The sequence below is a fragment of the Chironomus tepperi genome, unplaced genomic scaffold, assembly GCF_022539635.2.
Source record: "Chironomus tepperi strain 1889 unplaced genomic scaffold, CSIRO-AGI_Ctep_v1 contig_364, whole genome shotgun sequence".
NCBI lineage: Eukaryota > Metazoa > Arthropoda > Insecta > Diptera > Chironomidae > Chironomus > Chironomus tepperi.
In genome coordinates this window covers 4,412,075-4,432,521 of record NW_027226486.1, presented here as the reverse complement: position 1 = coordinate 4,432,521, position 20,447 = coordinate 4,412,075, and the positions used below count along the sequence as shown (strand labels likewise).

The window sequence follows — 20,447 nt, the reverse complement described above, 5'->3', positions numbered from 1 at the left end:
TGCCGCATACCCTAAACGGATCTAAATAGGTGTGGAGGAACCGATCTCGTAGCTGTCAATCTAAAATGTTCCAAAAAAAAAAATTAGGCATCACTGAGCTAGGGTATACCTTTGGATAAAAGCAAGGTTACGTTGCACACTCATGGTGCTTAGCCTATACTAACAAGGTTAGGTGTAGGGAAACCAGCTCCGTTGCTGTGGTTCTGAGACCAATTCTTTCTGTCTTATAAATGCCTATCAGTATTTTGCACCAGAGTTGCAAAACAGGCACCTGTGACAGGCAAAAACCATACAATTTCTTGATAATTTGTATGGATTTGTAAGAAAAACTATACAAATTATCAAGAACTTATACGGTTTTTGCCTGTCACAGGTGCCTGTTTTGTAACTCTGTTTTGGACTTTGTTACATAGTTAAATAACTCCCGATAGCTCAGGAGTAGGAGCTTGTGTTCTTAGTTATCAGACGTGGGTTCGAGTCCCATTCAGGATAACTTACCTCCTTTGCTGATCGTTGAGTTTATTTGTCTAACTCTAAGTTCTGATCGTATAGTTCAATTGCGATCCTTGACTTCCTTTCAGTACTTAATCATTCAGGACAAATTGTTAGGAATTATTATAATTTAAGACAAGAATTAGGGTTTGGCAGTCATCAGAATAAATCAGAAGCTATTCTGTAGACACAATCGAGAGTATGTGTAAGTTAGCTCGATTATGTAATGAGCAAGGATACTCTTTGTGCTCATTAATCTTGGATTAATTTATATGATTTAGTAAATTTTGCCATAACAAGCCTCAATCCAGGCCTCAATCCCTCAAATTATACATCATAAAGTGCGTCAAAAATCCTCCCCAATTTTGCATAATTAGTTCCTTTTCAAATAAATATTTTTCACGCTTGTTTTCTTCTTTTGTTCCACTTTATCATCCACAAAATAATTTTTTGTATAAACTCACCATGAGCTGAGCATTTAAAGTGGATGCGTCAATTATCAACAAAAAAAATTCTCTCAAAATTTATTCTCTCTTTATCACTTTACCTCCCCTACATCTCCTCTCTAATTTCCTCTCTCAGTTTTTCTCACATTGTATAAAATACAAAATTATGTTTGCACAAGTCGTGAAAATACTACAAAATAAGGAATTCACATGAGAGAATAAATAAAAATAAATAAAAAAATTGGAAGTAAAAAAATTACAAAAAAAAATGTTAAGAATTTAAAATAAAAAAAATAAGAAGGAAAGCAGATAAAAATTGATGTTTTAGAAAATTAATTTATGTGTTCAAGTCAGAATAACATTTGTAAATAGTAAAGTGGAATTGCTATCTGATGATAAAGGAAGTTGAAAAAAAAAGTGAAAGAAAAAACTGAAAAAAATTTTGATGAAAAATAATGTCTGAATGCGGAAATTGAAAAATAATAAAAAAAAATATTGAAAAAATAAATTTAATTTGTTTGTTGCTTGTTGTTTACAGGATTTATAGATGGAGCTGATAAGAATGACGGATGTAACATAACTTGTTCTTCAAATGGTTCAATTTCAACATTTTTCATAAATTTTGAATTCAATATTAAAATTTAACCGTTAAATTTGAAATTTTAAAGTTTGAAAAATTTTGAATTAAATTTAAATTCAAATTTTGAAAACCGTTAAATTTGAAATTCAAATTTTGAAAAACCGTTAAATTTGAAATTCTAATTTTGAAAAATTGTTAAATTTAAATTCAAATTTTGAAAACCTTCAAAAAATTGAAATTTCAAAATTTGAAAAAATCGTTAAATTTGGGAAATTAAAAATTTTAATTTTTAAAAAATATTAAATTTGAAAAGATTTTAAAAAACTGTTAAATTTGAATTCAAAATTTAAAAATCCGTTAAAATTGAAAAATTTTGAATTCAATGTTTTATGAAAGTTTTAAATTTGAGTTCAAAAAACCATTTCAAATTAATTCAAAAATCTCGCTAAAATTTAATTTCCATTTAATCCCAACTCCCTTTCACTCAAAATTTCCAATTCCACTCAATTTCAATTTTAAAAATTCTTTTAAGGTAAAGGCCACATTTTTTCTCATCACGTTAAAATCATCAAAATCATTGTCAATTTTTGAAATCTATTAAATTCAAAATTTAATTTTAAAAATCCGTTAATTTATTTTTTCAAATTTGGATTTTGTTTTTGAATTTTGAAAATTTAATTTTTAAACTTCAAAAATCCGTTAAAATTGAATGTGAAATTTAAAAATCCTTAAATCATCAAAAAATCATCTATATCTTGCACAACAGCAAACCATCCCATAAAGCTCCACAACCCAACCATCACAATACTTAATACTCATTACATATCTCCAGCATAACCTTCACAATCATCATCAACCCTAATCAAACTATCCATAGCCTTTCTACACCTTTTTTTTTGTTTTCTTATCCCACACTCCCTCCTTCACTCACAAATTTCCATGCGATTCCACTCAATTTCATTCATCACTTTAGATATAACCTTGAAGATTGATTAAGGTAAAGGCCACATGTAGGAACAGCTGTAGTTCTCATCACGTTAAGTGTTTTTTATATCATCAAAATCATTCTCAATTGTCACTTAAAATGAGTATTAAATATAAATTGAATTGAATTGCACATAATGATGAAGTTTAATGTCTCATCTTTTTCTACGCTGATCTGTAGTCTGTTTTTGATGATTCGCGAAATATGTAATGTGAGTTTGTGGGATGAATGGAAATTTTGTAAGTTTAGTAAAAAAAATGTATTTGGGAGAAATTATTTGAAAAACAACAATGAATTGGAATTGGCAAGCAGTGGTCAGCGATTAAAGGAATCATAAATCACAATAGATCTGGATGGATATCGAAGTAAGTAGTCCATGTTCGCCCTAGCCAAGGAATCAATCCAAAATCATCAATTGGTAAATCTAATAAGCTTGCAAATTTACAATTTTTAATGCATATTGTAAGGGGTCCTTTACTTATTACGTAACGCTCTTAAGAAGGGGAAATCGTTAATTGTCAAGCAATAGGTTAGAGATAATAAGAATAACCCCTTAAAAAACTGGTCAAAATCCCGGAAAATCTTTCAAAATTTGAATATTAAAATGTTAAAAATTAAATTTCCGAAGTTGAAAATTTTAAAACTTAAAAAAAGTGAAAATTTGAATTTGAAAAAGCCGTTAAAGCTTGAATTCTAGAAATGCGTTAAAATTTAGCATTTAAAAAAACGATACATTTTGAATTCTAATTTGAAAAAGCCGTTAAATACCAAAATGATTCAATTTTGAATATGAAAAAATCTCTGAAAATTTGAATTCCAGGAAAACATTGAAAATATCCATCTGAAAAAGCTGACAAAATTTTAATTTTCAGAGAGAAGTTGAAATTTTTGAACATGAAAAAACCGTTAAAATTTATTTTCCAGAAAGACAGAAAGAAAATTTGAATTTTAAAAAAGCCGTTAGAAATAAAAATCCTTCAAAATATTGCAAAATTTTGTTTAACTCATTTTATTCGAGATAATTTCTTAGTTCAACTCTTAATGCTGCCATAGAGAATGCGTTCAAGGTTTTTGATCACTAATTCGGATATTTAATTATTCATTTGCATTTCAAAAATCATGAAAAGCATTAAAATCTTCACAAAGTCTTTAAAAACTTCATAAAACTCCTCAAAGTAACCCAAAAAATCAACCAAAAAATTCTCTCTAAAGCTTCAAAAAACTGTATCCTTATTCAGCATCATAACGGTCAATAAAGCAATAATTCAAATAAAATCTCATATAAAACGTACTAGATTGTTGCGAAACAATCATGCGCTAAAAAGGAAATCTCCCCTATATACATATATTCTGTGTATCATATTGAAAGTTTCACTTCATACTCATTCAGCCGCTCCCCAAGAAAAATCCACATCGCATAGTGAAATTTGTGGAAAAAAACAATTTTTTATATGAAAAAAAAAAAAATTTTGTGTGTTAAAAAAAAGTGGAACTGAGTGGATTGAAGAAAAAGTTATATAAATTTCTAGCCAAATTATAAAGACTAAAACATTGTTAAATTTTAATATTAATCATAAGTGGTTGTAGTCAAGTTTTTAAGTATAACGTAAGTGAAAAATCCACAAAGGAAAATTTTTCAATTTTCCGAGAGAAAAAAAAAGTTTTTTTTTGTGACACAAAAAAAGTGCAAAAAATTTTGAGTTTAAAATTGTCGACTTTTGTGAGATGAAAATTGTTTAAAATTGACTAAATAATCGATATAAAGTCAAATAAGTCCAAATGAAAAGCTTCAAAATTTGACAGGAAGGAAAAGTCATTTTTATGGGTGGTGACAGGAATGCGAGAGAATGAAAAAAAATCATTTTTTTATGGCTCATCTGGAGATTAATTTCATCTAATTAATATTTTTTGGGGATGAATCTGCTCATAAAAGTTGCAAATTTTAATCAGTTCCTGCATCAACTTCCATTTTTCCCAACTTTATCCATCAAAATTCAACTTTTGTTGTTGTAATCAAATTTTTGGGTCCAAAAATTGACATTTATGTCATCAAAGTGATTGTGAACATCCAACAAGGACTTCAAACTTTACTCAAATGCACTTCTGTTGTCAAAATGTCTTGAATGATGCATTTGAGAATTGCAGATGTACTTCAAATAAATTTTGCACACAAGATGCTTATATGTGTATTTATAGCTGTAGAAACAGCTTAAATGGATTGCAGAACAATGTTTCACACTCTGTGAGTGTGCTGTGTGCTGAGTGCTGAGGAACCCATTATGCCAATCAAAAAGTGATGGTTGGCTTGTTAAGTGCTTGCTAATATTAGGTGCAAATTGCTCAAATAACCTTTAATGGAAGTCGATATTAGGGGAGGTCTTCGTGTGGATTTCAATCGCTAGATTTGAAGGAGCTTTTCATTGAACTTTTTGGTATTATCTGCATTGAATGGAGGATTGAAGAATTATGAGATATATCCTCAATTGTGAGATTATCTCTGTATAAATTCATAGGCTGAAGATAGTTTAAGCTACTAAAGTTTAATACTTTTGTCAATATTCTAGTTACGAGCTCTTCTTTTCAAGAAAACTATCAGTAGGATGTTGCATACTGATAAGGAAGAAGAGCTTGCAAATTCACATACTTACGTACAAGTGTCCCTTCCTTGGTCGATATTATTGTTGAGTTTAGCTGATTATTCATGCCAAATTTCGATCAAATCCTTCCTTTTTCTAAAGTTCTAGACCAAATGTTCACTTCCTCACAACATAGCCACAGTGAGACTCGAACTCACGTACTCTCGATCATGGATTATGTGTCAAGTATTTAACCTACTGAGCTACTGAAGATTGTTAGGAAACGTGACACAAAGCACACCTAAACCTTCTTCTTTATTTAGTTCTCACTGCACAACTCTTGTTGTTGTATTGGTCCACACCACAAATTTACTAAAATCTAGGAATTGTCCTTTTGGTTTATTATGTGCTATGAAGTTTAGCATCGATATCTGATTGATGTGACAACGTTCTGTAATCTTAAAATGCTATGCAGAAGGGAGTTTGAATGTTCATAGATTTGAAGGAACAAATATAGGCTGTGACTAGTCGATTGTAAAACTTATTTCAAATTTGGCACTTCATAGCCAGTTCCACAAATGTCATGTTTATAACTAGACATCTTGTCGAATAACATCAGCTTGATCTAGTCTGACATTAATTTTATCCCACTTCCTTCCTTAAGAATTCGTTCAAAAAAGGTTCTTATTTTCGTTCATGAATTCCAGCAAATTAGCATCAATGCTTACACAACCAGATTCTGAATCTGGAAAATTCATTTATCCTCTAGATGTAATTGAGAATCTATCCCGAGTGACAGTAGCTGCCATGTGGTAACCTTATGACGACAACTTGAGGCAGCTTCCGTTTGGGTTGACAAAAGACCTTTGGCAGAGCCTTAAAAGCTCAGTGCACCAATTTAAGTGATAGAGACTCCTCTATTTGTGTCACTCGGCCTTAAACGTTCCTATATAACAGCCCCTTTAAAGTATGAAGTTGATGTTATAGCTTCGATTCCTCCATTTGATGATCCTTTTAAAATATCCTTTCTTCAAAGAAATTCCTCATTTTATGAATTTTTCACTTAAATATGCACCAAATTGCTGTAAACATTTCCAAAAAAAAGAGAGAAAAAAACTGCATCATTTAACACAAACAAACCCCTGATGATGCCATATAACTGAAAATGTACGAGAAAGAAAAAAAAAACAGAGAAAAGAGAGACTGAAAAAAAAAAGTTGGGTGTGAGGATGTGAATGTGGCGAAATAAAAGTGAATTAAGTTTACATTTAACAGCTCCAGTGAGGCTATCAACAAAAAAAAAATTTTTTTTTGGTGTGCTGCAAAAATTTTATTAAAAATGATTAAAAGTGGAAATGAAAGGAAAAAGAGAGAAAAACTCTTGGCCTAGTTACTGTTGTTTTTTGATTCTTGTTCTTTGTCTTGATGTTTGTGTCTTGAGGCGGCAGGGGTGTAGCCAGGGAGGGGTTATAAGGATCTTATAAGGCGGACAACTCAGATGACAAAGTTTGTCATTTCTCTCACTTTTTTGTTGCTTTTATCATCATTTGTCATCTTAGTTATCCACCAACGACCTACCCCAACCCAACTGCATCACTATCTAGACGTAAAACCATCAAATTTAAAAGCATAGACCCTTTAACACCTGGAAGTTTTCAATAATTTGTAAAAAAGAGCATTTAGAGCTAAGAATCGCAAAATTTTGCCTAAAACCCCTTCCAAAACAGCATAGAGATCCCAGCTAACCCCTCTGTCATTGCTAGTTGAGTACCCCTTTTCTTCCAACCCCCTTCAACCCAACAATCAAACATCTAATATGAAATTAGAAACGGAAACGATTTACAATTTTGTTTCTCATCTTTACATTTCTCTTTATTATTGTTGATGCTCTTAATGTTGCTGTTCATATTTTTTTTGGTGGCAATGATAAAACATTAATTACTGCTGGAAATGGGAAAAGGAAAATAATTTATCCTGCCATTTAATCATTTTTATATTTTTTCTCTCTCTCATTTTTAGCGCGATTGTCTCGTTGCGTGGAGTTTGTCATGATTTTGTTGTGTATAAAGGATTTTAATGGATGTCTATGAAGTCATCATTAATCATTGTGTTGCTAAATGGAGTGACACAGATCAGTTTTTTACGTAGTGAATTTCAAGATTTGTTGTGAAGTAATTGTTGGTGAATTAGGTCATCTGAGGAGAAGTTTTGAAGGTTGTAGTTGTTTGATGGAAATGTGGGGTATTGGATAGTCTATGACCAATTGCAAAAGAACAAGATGTGAGTCAAAGTGACTCCGTGGTGCAGTGGTACCATTCTGTGGGATTTATTCATTATGCACCGACCCAACGGTCATGAGTTCGAGACTCGTCATGGGAGGAATTTTTCTCTTTTCATAATCTTTTTCTGCTTTCTCTTGTGAAGTATAACATTTCATACAAATTTCATTCGGTACTTAAGGATCGGTCTGTGTCTGTATGTAAGTGGTGTGGTGAATCACACATCTTAGCCACCCTGATTATGGAAGATCTACTCTTTAGACACCAGTGTTGTCCAAACTTTTGTTACGACCATGAGCAAATTGGTGGTAAACGCTGACTAATGACCGTAAATAGTGTACTGCGACACAAAGTTTGACCAACATAGCTGTAGACTTAGAATTCTAACATATCCAAGGCAGCAACTAACTAGACCATTGAAGCTTTTTCGCTGCTTTTTATTAGTTCCAAGCCAGCATCAATCTACAAATTCCTCCACAAAAATCGCCTTAACCACCCCATCACATCACATGCATCCCCAAACTTTCTCCTCTTAATTATTATCGTTTTATCATTTTTATTTGCTGTTGCAGAAACAAAAAAAAAAGTCCCTCCCTCATCTAACATCCCTTACATGAGAAATAAAAAAAAAGACACAAAAGAAATAATAATAAAAAAATTTATTTACATCTATGACGTCAGACAATGTCTTGAGATGAAAAATATTGCTAGGCAAATAAGTCAGCAAAAGAAAATGGCTTTAGTCCTTTGAAGGATTTATTTACATTAACTTTATATTCTTGACTTGACGTACAGTTTTCTGTGTGTTTGTGTGATGGATCGTGACTAAAGTTTTCCCTTTTTCTCTTTGGCTTGATCCTTGTGGGAAATATGCTGTGATCTTTTGAGTCAAAGGAAATGAATATTTTGATAATTTTTTTCTCTTTTTTGAGGCAAGCAAACTTAGAGGATGTACTTGATGTAAATTTAATGAGCTTCTGACTAGAGATATATCTATGGCATGGGTGGGCAACCTTTTTTGGAGGTCGGAACCGCACGCGCTCGACTAAAATTTCACTCGCTCGACTGAAACTGCTCAAGCTCGAATGCAAATGCTCAAGCTCGACTTAAACTGCTCAAGCTCGACTGAAACTGCTCAAACTCGACTGAAACTGCACAAACTCGACTACTGCTCAAGCTCGACTGAAACTACACAAGCTCGACTGAAACTGCTCAAGCTCGAATGCAAATGCTCAAGCTCGACTTAAACTGCTCAAGCTCGACTGAAACTGCTCAAACTCGACTGAAACTGCACAAACTCGACTGAAACTGCTTAAGCTCGACTGAAACTGTACACGCTCGACTGAAACTGCTTAAGCTCGACTGAAACTGCACAAGCTCCACTGAAACTGCTCAAGCTCGACTGAAATTGCTTAAACTCGACTGAAACTGCTCAAAACTGCTCAAGCTCGACTGAAACCAGCATACAGCATACACAGTACACTAGCTGTCCCGCATCACACAGGTTGCCCATCACTGCTCCATATAGATTATACATCCAAAACCCCCACAAGCATTTCCAATAAAAAGCATTAAATCAATTTATTCAAGATATAAAAAAATTAAATCAATTGGATCATCTTATTGTCTTATGTAAGCCATAAATGTTATCAAAAATCCAATAAGATGAAGTTCATAAAAATGGATTAAAAACTTTCATAGTTGCAATAATTTAAATGAAATTTATATCCCATTTAACTGCAACTGTTTCTTAAATGAAATGCAAAAAAAAAAGTTTTTCATTTCAATTCATTTTAATGTCTATTACATCTCAAAATGATGATGAGATTGTTTCATTATCATGGGGGAAGTAATGGGAGCGGTTTTGATGTAATTTTTAAGAGCGCAGTAATGAATAAGTTTTGTGGATGTGGAAGGATATTTTGCGAGATATTGATAAATGGCAATTAACAGAGTAGCTAAAAATTGATCTTTTCTAAGCAGTAAGTCCAACAGTCAATTAAAAGCACATTCGATCTTAGAACCATTACTTGTGATTCACTCATGCCTAGTATGTTTTCAAAATGTTACTTATTACGTAAAGTGGCTCCAAAGCTCTGATTCCAATGTTAATTAGTTGTAATGCATCTGGACTCATTCTCAACAGTGAATATACAGCTATTTGCAGCTGTTTCCATTCTAACAAAAGGACATTTTTGACCCATTTTTACATTCAACGTTCCTTACGAAAGATAATTCATCTGGGATTCGAACCCCAGAGTTGATCTTGTGTGATATGATCTAATCTTATTCGAGTGAACTGCTTGACATAATGTCTTGTTAATAATCACGTGTTAAGTTCCACCAATGTCATATAATAAGGGATAATTCCATGAACAAGTCATTACTAGACCATAAAAAAAAAACATTAGCTTTGCAGACCTTAAGGTCCATAGCTGCGCGTTTATATGCGTTTCATGGCTATTGGGAGTTTAACGAGGGAGGATTCGCCAGATCTCTCGCTCAAACCTAGATAGAACAGTTCATAGTGAAATCCGAACCATACATCTAGTTATTTCATGGAATTTGACATTAAACCAAGTTGCCCATTTGGGTTACAAACCCTTACAGACCGTAGGTCTAGCAATTTTATGGAAAAAGGCACTATATAAAGTTGATTACACAAGTTACACACACCAACAGACATCCAGCCATTCCAAAAATCATCCCAAATCAAGAATCATAATCTCAAATATCAAGCTACTAAAAGGAAATCAAATAAATGTACTCAAGATACAGAAATGAAAAAGAAAAAAAAATTGAGAGAGATGAAAGGAATTAAGCATGATGAGAGAGGATGAGAGCGAAAAAAATTTATTCACAAAAGAGTAAAAAGGGAGCATGCAAAAAAATTGTAAAATTAACTAAATAGAGAGTAAAAAAAAGTAGATTATCTGCTTATGCCAATCAACTGTAATTCATCGCTGTCTTACGTACATCCAGCATCAAATTTGATTAAATAAAGTCAAATGTTCAGCTATTACAATCAATTGACGTGATTCTGTAACTTGATAATAGGAAATGTAAATGAATTTTGCTGATACAAAGTTGCTGAACAATGCAAAAAATTTACTGGACGTAAAAACAGCTTTATGCTTCATAAACTTTGTCAATATTTCTCACCCCAAATAAAAAATCAATTTTTTACTTGCTCGTCGTATCCCGAATACAAATAAAAAGCTTTTATAAATAAGTCAATTGTGAAAATGAAATTGACGAAACATTTGCGACATTCACTTTCATTTTTTTGTGTATGTCTGACTGTATATCGATATAAATCGATGTAGTGTTCAATGTTCTAGACATCTCAAGGCTATTTTTTTGTTAGGTATATGAGATAAATCTAATATAGAAAGGTATTGACGAAATGTATCGAAAATTACATTTTTAAGTTATTCGTTTTGAATTTTCTAGTCAATTTTAGGATGAACAATTGAATTTGGTGCAATTTTGGATGATTGGCAGTTTAGGAAGATTGAATATTGAAGGGAGTACTTGATGTGCTGTGTTGATATAGAGTTGGAATGACTGTGAGATGTGGATGATGTCTGGGTATTGTAGTTGGATCTTGCTCAAATATTGCTGGGATAGTATTTGATAGGAATCATGTGTTGATGACGTAATGGGAAAGTGATTGAATGTCTGGAAGCTTACATACCAACTTTATCAATTCTATGTTCGATTCCTTATGCAAGAAAACATAATTTTGATAAAAAAAAAAAACATCATTCATTTGGACTCAATTTAATAACCATTTGGAAGTCACGTGAGGTTTTAGTCTTGATGACGGGTTTGTCCCAATGGACGCTTTGCTTTCCCCAACTCTAGGGGAAATGGATGAGCCAGGGAATATTAATTCAACGTACCTAGCTACAATTTGTGCAACGAACCACGCAAACCGAATTAGTTTGACTAGAACAGCGAAAAAGCAGCCGAATTCAGCTTGACTTTCCCTGGGATCGAACTCGGGACCTTTGAGTCGACTGCCCGACTTTCTAACCAACTAGACCATTGTCGCTATTTCGCTGCTGGAAGCCACATGGTCAATTAGAACTTCATATGAATCAGGAGCGTATTCAGGGGTTTCAACTTCCAAACATACTCATGAACATGCTAATTGTCAGTTCAGGAAGGCCAATATTTATGGTTTATACTTACTTACTTACTTACTTACTTCCTTGGCAAAGGCGCACGGGGGCCCATTACCGCATTTAGAATTCGTCGAAAGCTTGATCTGTTTTTAGATAACTTCTTCCTGTTTTTAATTCCCAGCACTTTTGCATCGTTGCTCACACTACTTATACTTAGTAACCTTTGGAATAATTGCTTTAATAATTCCCAAACCAAAACTTCATTCCAATCACAAAGAAAGTACACTAACCTTGATCACAAATACTTTATGTGTCCCGCATCTCTCCCCGTTTTTCATAAATTTCCCATATGAACTCACATGAATCAACACCCCCATGCATCATTTCACTCATACATATTAATAGTTGCAGTATTCCCAAAAGCTCATTCTTCTTCATATTTCCATCCTACATGAGGAATCATACCATCATCGCAAACACCATTTTTAAATTTAACTAAGATAACAACTCCTGAGACTATAGATCTTCATACTTTTTATTATTTGCATTATTTAAGATGATAGTTCCACCCCTTACCTTACTCAACAATCAAAAATAAACACACATGAATGATAATTTATGTTATGTAAAAATTGAGTACATTTACATCCACATCCTTGGAAGACAATTTACTTCAATATCCACGACAGTCCATTAAATTTGAAAGTCGAGTGCTCAGGGGTGTAGCCAGAAAGCAAAAAAAAAATTCAAAAATAAAAAAACCGTTACAAAATAAACGGTTTTCTAACTTTCGGAGGGGGGACCCCTGCCTGGCTACGATCCTGAATATGCTCTAATAATTGTGGTTGTACGTGCCATTCAGTCCTGGCATCAATTCTTCTTATCATATTCTTCTTTTTTTGGCAATATAAGCAAATGACGTCACAAAACCAGCAGTTTGTATGTGCAGCATTTATATAGTTTATTCAGTGAAGCGCATGGCACATATATAATGAGATGTTACTTAAAAGAAATTGTCGCATTTATACCCTGCTATATAAGCCATAAATTTTTTTTTTTTGCTTCTTTTACCCACACTTTTTATCCAATTTCTTCTTTCCTTTATGCTGTTTCTCTTTTCCACCGAGAAAAACGACGGATGATGAAGAAGAACAATGAAGAGATACTGCTGGAGCATTCACATGCATAACATGAGGAGAATGAGAGCGGCAAATGTAGAAAAATCCAATAAAAATGAATCCCCATGTTCAGTTCATTCACAAAAAAGACTTCGAATGACTTTGTTTGTATTAGTTTGGGTCATTAATATTGAGATGGTGTCCTTTTGTCTATTTTTAAATGATGCAGCTATTGTTATTCTTGTGAATGTTTTGTCAGGATTTGTGATGATTGTTTAAATGAGATGATTGTGGGTGAGTTGAGGGGACGGAATGGGATTTGAGGAGATTTGAGTTGGTTTGGATTAATTTGTGAGGCGTAAGCTGAAAAGGGGATGATTAGGATTGACTATGAAGTTCTGGATGCACAATTTCCAAAGATTCGTATTTGATTTACTTTCTTATTGTAGTCATGTCCCTTGAAGTCATGTAGAGCTTAGCTTACAACAAAATGGTTTTCATCTAACTCTATTGCTGGCTCTGTCACCTACTTACTTCACTATTCTTACAGATCAATTGTGATCCATGACCTCCAAACTGTCAACTAGATGGCTCTGTCAAATAACTTGTTCAAATTCTCTGTCTGCACGTTTTACTGACATTCTTTCATCACTGTTCACTGCCAAGTAGCTTTTGGAGTTTCTGGCCGTCGATTCCCTTGCGGATTTCAATGAAGAATGGTCTAACAAACCTGTGTTTCTGTCCCAGAAATGGCATATATGAAGATTCGGATTTTGATAGAATTTCTTCAGTTCTGACAGTCCTTAATACCGATTCAGTGTATATTAATGCCTGTTCCATTAGATACTCATCACAGAGCTAAGGAACCAGGTTAAAAAATCAAAATATAAAGCACCATGATAAAAACAACCTTTAATTCTAATTTATTAACAAAAATCATTTATGAACAATCCCATTTCCAAAAAAGTCCCAATTCTCAAACTAAATCACAACAAAAACAATGCATCCTTTTTCCTAACAAACATTCACATTCCACCAGATTTCCTAACGGTTTCTCATTCATTCTCTCTCTCTCACTCACTTTTCATTTCCTCTTGTCTCTCGTCAACATATTTCTCTGTCATTACTTGACAGTAAAAGGAACGAAATTCCATTCTGATATTTTTTCCATTAAAGTTCAAAAGCTCAGTTCCGCACAATCTCATTGGATATAAATATGATAAAGGAAATGCCATGAGTTATAAAGTTTTTAAATCATTTTAAAGTTATTTACGCTTCAAAAGAAATGAAGTGGTCAGTTTTATGTGGATGTTATTCACATTGTATTGTGCAGACACAATTCTAATAAAAGAGACGTGAATTGGAATGTTGATGAAAAGAATTTTGGAAAGTTTTTTTTTGTTGAGATGGAACTGAATAATTGATTTACAGTTCAAAATGAGTTTGATTGAATAAAAATTATAAAAAGTTTTTAGAGACATCCATAAAGAATTCCCATTCAGCTTCATAAAGCTTCAAACTCGTTGAGCTATGGAATTCAATAAAGAAACTTTCATATTCGATTCATTACATAGCTAAATTATATTGAAAGTTGAGTATGGATGTGTGCATAATTCTTAAATGGATGTTCTGTATGACTTTAAGGTTTAGTTTGGAGTCTTTAAGATGCTGTTCTATTTCATCTTTGTTTATAGTTCTCAAAATTGTACGAAATCGTTGCCAAGAAAGTCAATGTGACAGCAAGAACTGAATTAAATTCATTTATCTACTTACGAGGGATGAAAAACTACGATTGTATAGCAAAGGGTGTAAAACTATGAATTTATAGCAAAGGGCGTGAAACTATAAATTTATAGCAAAGGGTGTGAAACTATGAATATAAACAAAAAATTGTGAAACTATAAATATATATATAAAGGGTATGCAACTAAATAAATTTTAGAAAAAGGGTGTGGACTTATGATTGCACAATAAAGAATTTATTAGAAAAAAAAAGGGTATGCAACTCCATATGTATAACAAAAGGGTGATCAATTTAGAATCTTTAGCAAAAGGGTATGAAAATATGAATTTGCAACTAAGGACATAACTATGAACTCAAGCAAAAAAGAGTTTTTCAAATCTATGAAAACTTTTATTCATATTTTCACACCCCTTTAAAATTCAAAAATTGAAAAGATAACCGTTAATAGAAAAACTCTCTCTCTCTTTCGAATAAAATACGACTTCCTTCCGTCATCCTCGACAGCAACTCTCAGCTAGTTCACGAATAACGATCATAGGGAAATGATAAGGAAAAATCCATTAATGTGTGTCTCAAAACAATCAAGATATGAATATCTAAAGTTGATATATGTGTAAAAATTAAATAAATTGTGTGGAAATGAAAATTTTTCTTTTTTTTTCTCCAGTTTGTGGCTTTTCAGAGAGGGAGGAAATTCCAACTCTTTTTTAATGCTGTGGATTATTCGTTAAACAATTTTCATCGACATTTTTCATTGAAAACATTTTTGTCAATTTATGTGCCTCACAAAAATCTTTAACCTAAATTTTGAAAAATGAACATTTTTTTCTCTCTTTATTTTGAAGTGGAACTGGGCGTTTTTAGCATAGAATGTAAAACAAATGTACTTTTTGGCTTCAAACTTGAAAGCTTTAATAGCAATTCAAAGCATTTATCTCTATTCGTGAGCATAGTGCAGTCATGTGCTTAGAATTTTTTGGCACAAGAATCTATTCAGCATAAGAATTTAAGTTCCCATCGTTAAGATAAACTGCAAAAATGATAAATGATACACTGTATGTTGTTGTTGCTTTTAATTGCTTGTGTTTAAAAATTCTCAAGGTGGTTTTAAAAGAACTTTTTACGTGAAAGTCATTATGTACTTTTTGATTAATGTTCGCAAAATGTTGAAAGAGTTTGGCTTTTCTTGTTTGGTTATATGATGAACTTTGAATATTTAATTATGGAAAAATTTGGTGATTTTTGCTTCATTTTAATATTTTCTATCGCAAAACTAAGCAATCATTGGAAATATTGAGAAAAATATTCAATATTTGGCTTCAAAACTGAAATTGAAACTTAATTTGAGTCGTTATAACTTTTAATGATGACAAATTTAATTAAATTAAAGCCATTATAGCAATTAAAATGATTTTCCGTCTAAAATTAAATTAAAGTAATGTTTATTGATTTTCAGCTTCATTTGGTAGTAAATGAGCAGTTTTACTAGTCTAATAATTAAGTTAAAGCAAATTTTGTCGATTTTCAAGCTTAAAAATCTGAAAGTAAAACAGAAAACAACAACAAAGTCTAAGGGTTTGCAACTACTTTAAGTGTTCTAAAGAATTCGAATTTCAAGCCGTCAAATTGCTTTGAAGTTAAACTAAAAAACAACAAAGCCAAAGGGTTTGCAACTACTTATAATGTTCTAAAGAACTCAAATTTACAAAAACCGTTAAATTGGTTTGAATTTGCTTTGATGCTGAAATTAACAATGTCAAAGGGTTTGAAACTACTTTTAGAGTTCTAAAAAATTCAAATTTTTAAAAACCGTTATATTATTTTGAAGCTAAAGACGCCTTTTTCTACTTTTTAATGACTTTTTAAGCAACAATTTAACAAATTTCTCATCTTATTTCTTCCAGCCAACTATTGCACCTAACTTTTAAGCACATATGACAACTAAATAAGAATTGAACATTTTGGATACAACACTAATAAAAACTAATAATAATAATTATAGTAATCTTTGATACCAGTGACTAAAATTAATAAAGTGTAATAACAATAAACGACAGACTTTAGGTTAATGCTCAAATGCCATATTTAACATAATAAGAATCTCCTATTAATGCAACTTATATAGTAAAAATAATAATAATAATTAATAAAATTGTTAAAGTGTGATTTCGTGTAGCTCAATTGAATTTAGTGTATAAATATTGTTTTGCGAATAAGTGACATAAACTTCAACTAAGTGGATATAATAAATAAATGTTCAGCTCAAAAAAAACAAGAAACTAACTAAAAAATTATCAAATTTATGTTAAAAAACGACAACATTTATTCATAAACAAAGTTAAAATCGTGTTTATGCATATTTAAATTAAATTAATCATTCAAAAAATAATCAATTTTTTTTTTGTGTTGTGAAAAATATTATTTTGAAATTTAAAACTGAGAAAAAAGCACGTAAAAGCAAGTCGGAACTATGTGGAGATTTATTTCTGTTTAGGGTGAGTATGATTATAACTTTAAGATAATGATAGATGATTTATGGATTCTATGACTATGACAACGTGAGTTGCGAGAGTCGTTAAGGAGTCTGGGAGGTTGGGAAAGGGTTGTGTTGACTTGATGCGTAGTGTTTTTGGCGGGAAAGTTATTGAATTTTAAAAAATTTCAAATTTTTGCGTGAAATTTGTCAATTTTTAAGTTAGAATCAAAAGATTATCTTTAATCACTTAAAGTTTGGAATATTTTGACAAATCTAGTTGAATTTTAATCCATAGAATACTATTTCCAGTTAAATTTCAATGAAAACTAGATTCAAAATTGAAAATTTTAGAATATTGTCAATTTTGGAGCAAAAATATTGAATTTTTGTGTCAGAATGGCAATTTTAATTATAACTTACTGTGATTATGTGAAATTCTGACTAGTCTAGTAGACTACACTCTATCTGTAATTAAATTTCAATGAAAAAACAATTTAAAATCGTAAATTTTTAGAGCATTTTGAATTTTGGCGCGAAAACTTCCAATTCTTGTTTAAGAATCTCAAATTTAACTTATTTTACTGTAAGTTAGTGATATGTTGACTTGCCTAGTCGATTAAGCTCTGTTTAAAGTTAAGTTCTTCAGAAATATGTCGAGAAAATGCTTGAAAATTGGACAACCTCCAAGAAATTTCACATTCTTGCCGCCAAAATTCTCTAAACGATTCCAATGATGAGGTCATAACCACAAAATTCCATCCAAACATCCATCCCAAGCATCAACAAATACACCAAAATCTATCAAAAAAACTTCTCCCAATCATCATTATAGTGGTTGCACCCTTTCGCAAAAGAAGGAAAAATGCTCAAGAAACTTTTATTTCCAAAAAAAAGAACCAATTTTTTTCCATCTCTTTGGATTAAAAAGAAACTTTTCTAATCCCATCCAAAACCACAGCATCATCATTATTCATCAACCTTATTCTTCCTCTACAAAAAAAAAAAAAACAAGCCACACATGAGAAGTGCGATAAAAGAAGTATGAAAAGCGTCAATAAGAAAAAAATTCACGATATATGCTGAAGTGTATAATGTATTTTTAATGTTGGTTGCTTACATTTCCGCGTTATATATTTTTGTTGTTGTCACAAGCTCCTTTCCAGCCATGCACATATAGTCGAATTTGTCTTCCTCCTCGCTTTTTTTCCTGTTTATTTAAACGACAACGATGAAAAAATATTTTTTGGAACCACTTTTTATGCTTGTTTGAATTTTGCATGAGAAAATTTCGTGGAAGATATGATATGGCTTGTGATAAACATCCACACGAAAAGGTTACTGAAGGAGTGATTTTTTATTTGGATGAAATTTAGGCTGTTATTGAAGTTTTTGTTTGAATTTTTGAATAAACTTTATTTTAACTTGCTTACTTACTTCGCTGGCTGTACAGATCAAGTTTGATCCAAGACATCTCTTCAGGGTCAAACACTATCTTGCACCCCAATCCGTTCTTGCACCCTAAGCTCCTCATCCACCTCAACCCCCTTTTCTAACCCAAACCTCTCTTTTGCCTAAACTTGCTCTAATACCTCAACCTCCTCTTCCTTCTCAATCCCCTCTTCAATCCGAATCTCCTCTTCCACCTCAACCCTCTTTTCCACCTCAAGCTCTTCATTCACATCAACTCGACCAAACCATTCTTTCACCTCAAGCCTTTCTTCCATCCTAACCTCCTCTTCCACCTTAACCCCTTTTCCTAACCTAACTCTCTTCCACCTCAACCACTTCTTCCACCTCAACCACCTCTTCCACCCCAACACCCTCTTCAACCCTATCATCCTCTTCCATCCCAAGCTCCTCTTCTACCTCAAGCCCTAACCCCTTCTTCTCCCCAACCCCTTCTTCAACCTCAATCCCCTCTTCAACCTCAACCCCCTTCATTCAACCCCTCTTCCAATACAATCCCCTCCCCATCCAAACCCCTCCCTCCACCCCAGCTAACCTCCAAAAATATCCATTCTACTTCCCTGCCACTCTTAGATGAAAGGTTGCCCACCACTGTTCTACACAAAGCAATTCCATCAATTCCTCGAACCAGCTATTGATCTCCAATCAAACCCCATCATCCATCGAGTTATTTCAATTCTAAAGTATCCAATTAAAAACCACTAATTAATTCAAACTCCACAATGCCTCCATCTCATCATCACATTCTTTCCCCCTTTTATTTGAAAAAAAAGTATCCATCCTCTCTCTCTCTCATCAACGCCTGTTTAAAACCATCCCTGAATACTGAAATGATAATGCAATTTTATTTATTGGCAAATGAAGTTAAGGCATTCATACACTTATGGTTGGTATTGAATGAAAAATTAATTTCCTTTAATTTTTGATGATATTCTGCTCCACTTTCATGAGCATCGATCTTTCCGCACAATTCCGCTGTCATATTTAAGTAAGTAAGAACGAGAGAGAGCGCGATAGAAGAAAAAAACAGCAGTTGAGAGGAAGCGAGAAAAGGAAGACGAAGAAGAAAAGTGAAGAGGGAATAATAAAATTTTATTACTGTTTAAGCCATTGAGATAGTCATTTGTGATAGCCACTGTTATATATCCGTTCTTTAATTTTTATGGTAGAATTTTTGAATTGGGCATCTGGCTACCAAATCCACAAGAATGTCCTATGAAGTTTTTAGAACCGAGTGACACATGAATGTTGTGTGACTGTTGTGTGATTTTCATGTGACAATGTCACACCACATTAGTGTGACAAATCTCTTTCACAAGAATATACTAAGAATTTTTTAGAACCGAGTGACACATGAATGTGGTGTAACTGTTGTGTGGTTGTTATGCGACAATGTCACACCACATCAGGATGACAATTTTATTTTTGTGCCTTCCAAAGCAGTCGTCAAATCACAATAATGTGCTATGAGGTTTTTAGATCCGAGTGACACTTAAATGTTGCTTGACTGTTGCGTGACTGTCATATGACAATGACACACCACGTCAATGTGACAAATTTACTTATTTGTTACCCCTTCCTTGTCGCCGACGCAACGAAAAAGCAATGCTGACTACATCATGTTGTTCAAGAATGTCACACCACAGTCGCGTCACTGTTATGATGTTTATGTGCCACTCGGTCATTATTTATATGGATTAGGAACTTTGACAATTTATTGAAAAAATGTGGAATTTTATTTTGTCTATCGGTATATTTTATTAGTCTGTTGTCGACAGGATTACGATTGTACATGATGGATTTTAGAAATTGACTTTGACATTCGTAAGGGGAGCATTCGTGATCAGAGTTTTGAAGGCAATCACAATTGGTATTTATTATGGGCTTGGATTATCTCTCATCTTTTTTTGGTTACAAATTCTTCTTTTTTAAGCTTCACCTTCGTAGAAAATAGCTTTATTTTGAGGAGAAATCATTCTGAAAGCTTATGGTTCTATTTTTAGCACTTACAAATTCATCTAATCTGATAATCCGATGTTCAATAAGTGATGAGCATTTATGGAAGTGTTACGGTGATTTTGTCAATCCTGATGTGTGTGGTTGTTGTAGTGAGTGAGATGGGAACTAATCTAGCTAGGGGAGATAAGCTCTGGC

General features: G+C 32.7%; 1 protein-coding gene across 7 annotated transcripts in view; it reads left to right on the top strand.

The window, feature by feature from the left end:
- Positions 1-2,831: 2,831 nt before the first annotated feature.
- The window catches only part of LOC139095498 (cubilin), a 116,121-nt gene continuing 98,505 nt past the window's right edge, over positions 2,832-20,447 (top strand). For 6 of the 7 annotated variants that reach the window (XM_070646861.1, XM_070646860.1, XM_070646858.1 and 3 more), the window contains exons 1-2: positions 3,988-4,109; positions 16,255-16,845. The gene's annotated coding sequence lies outside the window, so the exon portion shown is untranslated. Of the gene's footprint in view, positions 2,869-3,987; positions 4,110-16,254; positions 16,846-20,447 lie in introns of those variants that run through there. The other variant, XM_070646859.1, reaches the window with a different exon arrangement.